We start from the raw sequence: 7,334 nt of genomic DNA, 5'->3' as shown, positions 1-7,334 counted from the left end.
TGGGCTCTGGGAGGACCCCGCAGCCTCCAAAGGGGTTCTGGTGTGGGGGGTGGACGTTGGAGAGGGGGCATCCACAGCGGGAGCCTCTCTCTTCAGCAGTGTGCTCGGAGGCACCAGCCACCTCCAACCATGACTGGGCCCCTGCCACCTCCAGCCCCGACTGGGTCGCAGTCAGTTCCTGTCCTGCGCCGGAGGGCCCCGGCAGACGCCACTCCTCTTCCGGCGTCGGAGGTCCTCGCGGCTCCTGCTCCTGTTCCAGTCCCGCGCCGGAGGGTCCCGGCAGACGCCACTCCTGTTTGGGCGTCGGAGGTCCACGCAGTGCCTGCTCCAGTCCCTGTTCCACGCAGGAAGTTCTCGGCTGACGTTCCTCCTATTGTGGCGTCGGAGGTCCTCGCGGCTCCTACTCCTGATCCTGTCCCATGCTGGAGGGCCCCGGCAGACGGCACTCCTGTTCCGTCGGAGGAGGTCTGTCATTTTAGTTTGTTGATTTCAGTCTCTTTGTGTTTTCTGTGTCCTGTTTTATTTGTAGTCTCGTTTTCCTTGTGTGTTTTCAGCTTCTCGGGTGTGTCACTTCCTGTCTTGGTGATTGTCTTCCCAACTCCTCATGTGTTGCACCTGTGGCTAATTTCCCCTGCCTTCCCTGTGTCTCTTTATAACGCCGGGATCACACCGGACGTGGAAGCGATGCCAAAGCGTGGCGTAAGCACTAATCCCTAGCGCCAGTGGCGGCTGGTGAAAATTATTCTAGGTGGGGCTGTAGGTGCCAGAAGCTTTCGGTAACTATCCCAATAAAAGAACCCAAACCAAAAGATACCATTGTTTTAGGGATAAACAATAGTTATTTAATTGCCCTTTAAAAACAACAGTTTGACAGATAATGACAATGATATGAGATGTATATTAGTGAATACTCTTAATACAAAATTCAAGTTCTTGAGAGACATTTACAAGTGGTTGATGATTAAAAATAACTATATACAAAGAAAAACTGTCTCATAGGAACATAAAATGTACCAATTGGATTACATATATTAGTGAATACTCTTAGTACAAATTACAATATCATTGTATATTATTGTAATATTTACAGGTGGATGATTAAAGTTAACTATATACAGTTAGCATTAGCTGTAAGGTGGAATCAGGGTCAGCTATGGCATGATAGAAGCAAGAGCGGCAGACAACGTTACTCACCCCGCTGGTGCGCGCTACCGCACTCGTCTTCCCCGGTGGAGCGACTCCACACTGTAAGCCAGTCCGGCAATGTGACAAGGTGTCTCAGTCAAGTGTGCCGACCAAGGTCCCGGAACGAAACAACAGCGCCAGGGAGACGCCAGTAAGAGTGGGCTGCTGCCTTAAATAGGGGCTGACAGCGCCCCCAGTGGCAGGGAGGGCACCCGCATCTGGCCACACTAGGATACTTAAAGCTTTGGGCGATATTTTTAGCGCCCCAAGCTTATCAAATTTGATGACGCTCATTGGCTAATTTACCCGTTGCTATGTGTTTTTTTGCCTCAGCAACAGCCTACCATTGGCTGAGCTGCTGCAGTGCTGGGGCGACTTTCCCAGCGCCCCAGGAGGGAGGAGAAATGACCATGGACACAAATTATCCCCTAACTAATGGTTTATATTATATGTATGACTGGTTCTTGATTATTCAAAACATATTTATTTGTAGAATAAGCAGTACTTAAATTATTATTTTGAAAAAAATTAAAAAATTAAAAAAAATTTTAAAAATCACTTTCAATCAGGTGGGGCGGCGCCCTAGCGCCCCCTATTGGCCAGCCGCCACTGCCTAGCGCGCCGGCGCTTGGCTGTTCACACCGGACGCTGAAGCGCCGCTGAAGCGCCGGGCAGCGCTAATAATATCACCCGTTGAGTCACTAGTATAAAAGCATATACATACTTGTTGCTCCAACATTAAGCAACAGCGTCCCAACATGGGTCTTGTCTTTATACAACATGTTCCGAGGATCATACATGTTGAAGAACTTCTCCGCTTCAATTATTAATTTAATGTCATCTGTAACTGCCGCACATTGGCAGTTTGTTTAGTTGGTTAACCTCCCGTTTTTGGTTCCTACTGGTTATAATGGCACTGGGGCGGAACTAATTGCCGCCGTCATATGTTTCCTACACCACACCTTTAAGCGACGTACCTAGCCAAACAGCGCGAAAGAAGCAGCACAATCAATAAGCTATAAATTAAAGTTAAAAGTAAAAGCACATAAGAAGAAGAAGAAAAAACTATAAAGGACAAGCAATAAGATAAGATTCCCTCAAGTAGTAAGCAGTGGACGAGGTATGTTTATCATTTATTTATATCTAAGAAGAATGTGAACGATTTTATTGTGTTGCTTTCAATTGCATGGTTGTGCGTGATAGTGATTTGCATACTATGTAAAGTTGTGAATATGTTTATGTAAGTTAAGTTTGTAAATGTGCAAGTTAATATTGAGCTGCGGGCTGTATGTGAGGTGTGTGTGAAGTGTTTTTTGGTGTAATGTAACACCTGTTGTGCTGCTGTAAAAACGGACATTTGCATATTGTGAATTTGTATTTATTTTCATTTATTTTTCTCTCTAAACCCAGTTCTCACGGGTTGGTTCGACCTGGAAATAAAACCCCGTTTTCTAACAAAGACCTCTGGCCTCGTGTGAACTACTTGGGAGCTACAGTGAGAACTCGACTGCTCTGCATGAGTAGCCGAGGAAGACGCAACCAGACAGCAGCGGCCATCTCCATGCCGCGTGTGTATCCTTTACCACCAGGACGGCGTGAACATGGCTGCAAATAAAAGACTTAAGTGTTTTGCACTGAGAGACTGAGATCATTTGTGCATTTTTCAGTACAGTTTATTTAAACCATTGACTTTAAGTGCACAAGAGACTGAAACTTTATTTTCATTTTCATATAACAAGTTGATGTTTACCTACCTTTTATTTGAAGCGCATTGATACTCACATTGTGTTGATATTGAGATTGTGTATATTGGTGGTTACACTGTAAAATTTCTGTTAAACCAATGACACTAAATTAAGAGACAACTGTATTACTGTGAATTTAAAAGTGTATTGCTGTTACTTAGCAAGTGTTTAATATGTCTGTAGCTTACCTTTTGAAAGAGGCAATGTCTTTGTGTTTATTTTTCACTCTGAGTGATTTAAGTTAAACACAGCTGTAAACAAATACCTAAAAAATATTGTAAGCTACCCTGAACCCAACTTTACTACTGAGTTAATTACTAAGCTAAAGATAATTTTGGATTTAAACCAAACTAAAGTAACCCAAGTAAAATGTCAGAGTTTGAGCTAGCCCCTGAGAGTGACGAAGAACGTGTCAGTGATGATGACATGAAGCAGCACTGCACAGAAGCACAACCACAAACGACCGAAGGCACTGAAGCTGATAACCCCACTACCTCACAAGAGCCACAAAGAGGCCAAAGAGTTCGTAAATTGACGGAGAAGGGCCAAGAACTGCACGATGAGCAAGTAAGAAAGGTTGCACACCGTTTCAGCCTGAGCTACGAGAAGTGGAAGACTATCATTAAGGATGCCAAAGGTACGCTGAGTGGTCAATGCTCAAACAACCTGCTGCATGAACACATTACCAAGGTCAGCAATGCCTCAAATAATCTAAATGATGTTTATGAAGAGCTAAGACACATCAAAATTCCAGACCAAGACACACGTCGCAGAGTAGACACCTGTGAAGCAGTAACAAAGAAGATAATCAAAACTGCAAGAGGTTATCTAAAAACTGAAAGGGGTGAATGTCAAGTGGATGATAAACAAGGTGTTGAAGAAACAGGATCTGTGAGCAAGTCTGTAGTCTCAGATAATATAAGCATTAAGTCTCAACACACCAAGTCCTCCAAGTTCTCTGCCCAAAGCTCTCGAAGCAGCTCAAAAATCACATCCAGACGTTCAAGTCAGTCTTCTTCACACAGGCAATACGCCGCTGCCGAAGCTGCTGCCAATGAAGCCAAGTTCTGCTCGAAAAGGAACGACATATCGAAGAACTTGAAAAACTTGAAGCTGAAGAATCAGAGAGGAAGAGGGTTCTTGAAGCCGAAGAATCAGAGAGGAAGAGGGTTCTTGAAGCCGAAGAATCAGAGAGGAAGAGGGTTCTTGAAGCCGAAGAATCAGAAAGGAAGAGGGTTCTAGAGGCCAAGCGCAGGCAAATAGAGCGAATGGATACATTAAAGAATCTAAAGGCTGCCAAGGCCCGACTGCAAGTATATGAGCAGAATGAAGGCTCAGATGAAGAAGTGGAACCGCTGCTCCATCAACATGTCCCCTTGAAGGAGGAAAGGAAGGAGGTCAAACAGGAACGTAACCTGTCAAAGCATCACCCTCAACCACAAGCTATGCCACTTCTGAACAAAGAAGATACCACTGCAGCCCTCGTGAAAGTGTTTGCAGACTCCATCAGCGCGAGTCGTCTTCCCATACCTGAACCATCAATGTTCAACGGCGATCCACTCAGATTCAACGACTGGAAGGTTTCATTTAAGACACTTATTGACCGGAAAAACATACCAGGTGACGAGAAGATATATTACTTGCGAAGGTATGTGGGTGGAGTTGCAAAAAGGGCCATAGAGAGTAATTTCCTTCTAGGCACAGAGTCCGCCTATTGCGCAGCGTGGACCATCTTAGAAGAGAGATATGGCAATCCATTCCTCATAGCCAAAGCCTTCAGAGACAAGCTTGATTCATGGCCCAAGATAAGCTCCAAAGGAAGCTCAGAACTCCGAGAACTTGCTGACTTCCTCCGTGGCTGTGAAGCCGCCATGTCTCAGATTGAGGGTCTTGAGATACTCAATGACTGCAATGAAAATCAGAAAATGCTTGCTAAACTTCCAGACTGGCTGAGCTCAAGATGGAATAGGAAGGTTATGGAAGAGGAAGAACATAGTCGCAGGTACCCAAGCTTCAGTCAGTTTGTCATGTTCGTTACACGTGAAGCAAAAATCGCTTGCAACCCGATATCATCCCTCCACGCTCTAAAACCAGTTGAATGTGAGAAGAGCAAGGATCCAAGGAACAGAGGTCCTGGAGCAAAGGTATTGGCGACAAATTCAGACGAAAAGGCTGCCGCCACAAGCTGTGTGTTCTGTGAAAGGACAGGGCACAGTCTTCACCAGTGTTATAAATTCAAAGATGAAACCGTCTCTGACCGGGTCAAGTTTGTGCAAGAAAATAAGTTGTGCTTTGGCTGTCTGAAGTCTGGCCACCGCTCAAAGGACTGCGAAAACAGAATGATCTGCAAAACGTGTGAGAAAAAACACCCGACTTGCCTCCATGATAATCGCACCAAGGAAGGAAGGAGGTCAACAATGCCTGATGCAGCAAGAGACATGTCAAATGGACGCAAAATTGAACGGTCACAGGATAGGGCAACAAGAACCTCACTTGAAGCAACATGCAATAGAGTCCTCCAGCATGTCAAAGGCACTCATACATCCACCATCATCCCAGTGTGGGTGTCGGCCTCAAGTGAGCCTGATCGTGAAGTTCTTGTGTATGCACTTCTTGATACACAGAGTGACACAACCTTTCTCCTGGACGACACTGCAAAGGCTCTACATGCGAAGAACGAACCAGTTCAGCTAAAACTCTCAACAATGGCTTCAAGAAACACTGTTGTGTCCTGTAGGAAACTGACTGGTCTGCAAGTAAGAGGAATGCATTCGGACAAGATAATTCCCCTGCCAGTGACCTATACAAGAGAATTCATACCTGCAAACAGAGATCATATTCCCACACCAGAGACGGCGAAAGCATGGCCACATCTCGAACACATCGCAGATGAGATAGCTCCGCACCAAAGCTGCGACGTAGGCTTGCTAATTGGCTACAACTGTACTCAAGCACTCGTCCCAAGACAAGTGGTTTCTGGGGAAGAAAATCAGCCCTTTGCACTGAGAACTGACTTGGGCTGGAGTGTAGTTGGCTACGGCAACCTATCACTCGACTATGGAGACGCGATTGGAGTGAGTCACCAGGTCATCGTTAAGCAAGTGATACCAGGTAATCCATCCTTTTCAAACCTCACAAGCGAAGTGCACTACGTCTGTAGAACACAAATCCAGGAAGTTGTCTCGCCTTCAGCTGTCATCAAGGTGCTGGAATCTGACTTTGTGGAAAAAGCTTCAGAGGACGGCAACATATCTCAAGAAGACCTCAGATTCCTGTCAAGGATGGAAAAAGGCATCAGGCTCAAGGAGGATGGTCATTACGAAATGCCACTGCCATTCAAGAAAGACAGACCTAACTTACCAGATAACAAGATATGTGCTATCCACCGTCTCAGATGCCTAGTAAGGAAGCTGAAGAGAAACAAGCAGTACTACCAAGACTACAAGACCTTCATGGACGAGACCATAACCCGTGGAGATGCAGAAAAGGTCCCACAAGAAGATATCAGCAAAGCCCCAGCATGGTACATTCCCCACCACGGGGTGTATCATCCACAAAAGCCTGGGAAAATTCGAGTCGTCTTTGACTGCTCTGCAAGATTTAAAGAGACATGCCTGAATGATCATCTCCTGACAGGCCCAGAGTTGACAAACACCTTGATCGGAGTCCTCTGTCGGTTTCGTCGAGGTCCTGTGGCAATCATGTGCGATATTGAGCGCATGTTTCACCAGTTCCACGTGAATGCAGAAGATCAAGATTACCTACGTTTCCTATGGTGGGAGAATGGAAATCTCGAAGCAGAACCCTCCATCTACCGGATGAAAGTCCACCTGTTTGGTGCAGCCTCCTCACCTGGCTGCGCCAACTTTGGACTCAAACACCTCGCTGCTGAAGGACGTGGACGCTTCAGTGAAGGCACCATCCGCTTCATCCAGAAAAATTTCTATGTTGATGATGGGTTGGCAAGTGTAACATCTGAAAGGCAAGCGATCCAACTAGTGAAAGAGGCAAGAGAACTATGTAGCACAGGCAAACTCCGGCTGCATAAGTTCATCTCTACCAGCAAGGAAGTCCTAGCCACAATCCCTAAAGAGGAATGTGCTAAAGTTGCCAAGGACTTGGACATGGCACTCGGAGAGCAACACATGGATAGAGCACTCGGTGTTCAGTGGTGCGTGTATTCTGACCAGTTCCAGTTCAGAGTGCTTGTCAAAGAAAATCCATTTACCCGAAGAGGAGTCTTGTCCACGGTTGCCTCAGTATATGACCCGCTTGGGTTCGTGGCACCCTTCATCCTGGTTGGAAAGCAGATACTGCAGCAGATGTGTCGTGACAAGCTCAGTTGGGATGACCCCTTGCCTGATGACCTTCGACCCTTGTGGGAATATTGGCTCAAAGACCTGA

The 7,334-nt window shown here is 46.0% G+C and overlaps 1 long non-coding RNA gene across 1 annotated transcript; it reads left to right on the top strand.

Moving 5' to 3' along the window:
• Positions 1-2,033: 2,033 nt before the first annotated feature.
• On the top strand, positions 2,034-2,646 carry LOC128436958 (uncharacterized). The gene is made up of 2 exons (XR_008338135.1): positions 2,034-2,305; positions 2,596-2,646. It is a non-coding gene; the product is annotated as an uncharacterized LOC128436958 (long non-coding RNA).
• The last annotated feature ends 4,688 nt before the right edge of the window (positions 2,647-7,334 follow it).

Source organism: Pleuronectes platessa, chromosome 3 (assembly GCF_947347685.1).
Source record: "Pleuronectes platessa chromosome 3, fPlePla1.1, whole genome shotgun sequence".
NCBI classification, from domain to species: Eukaryota; Metazoa; Chordata; class Actinopteri; order Pleuronectiformes; family Pleuronectidae; genus Pleuronectes; species Pleuronectes platessa.
This window is presented reverse-complemented; position numbering and strand designations above follow the sequence as displayed.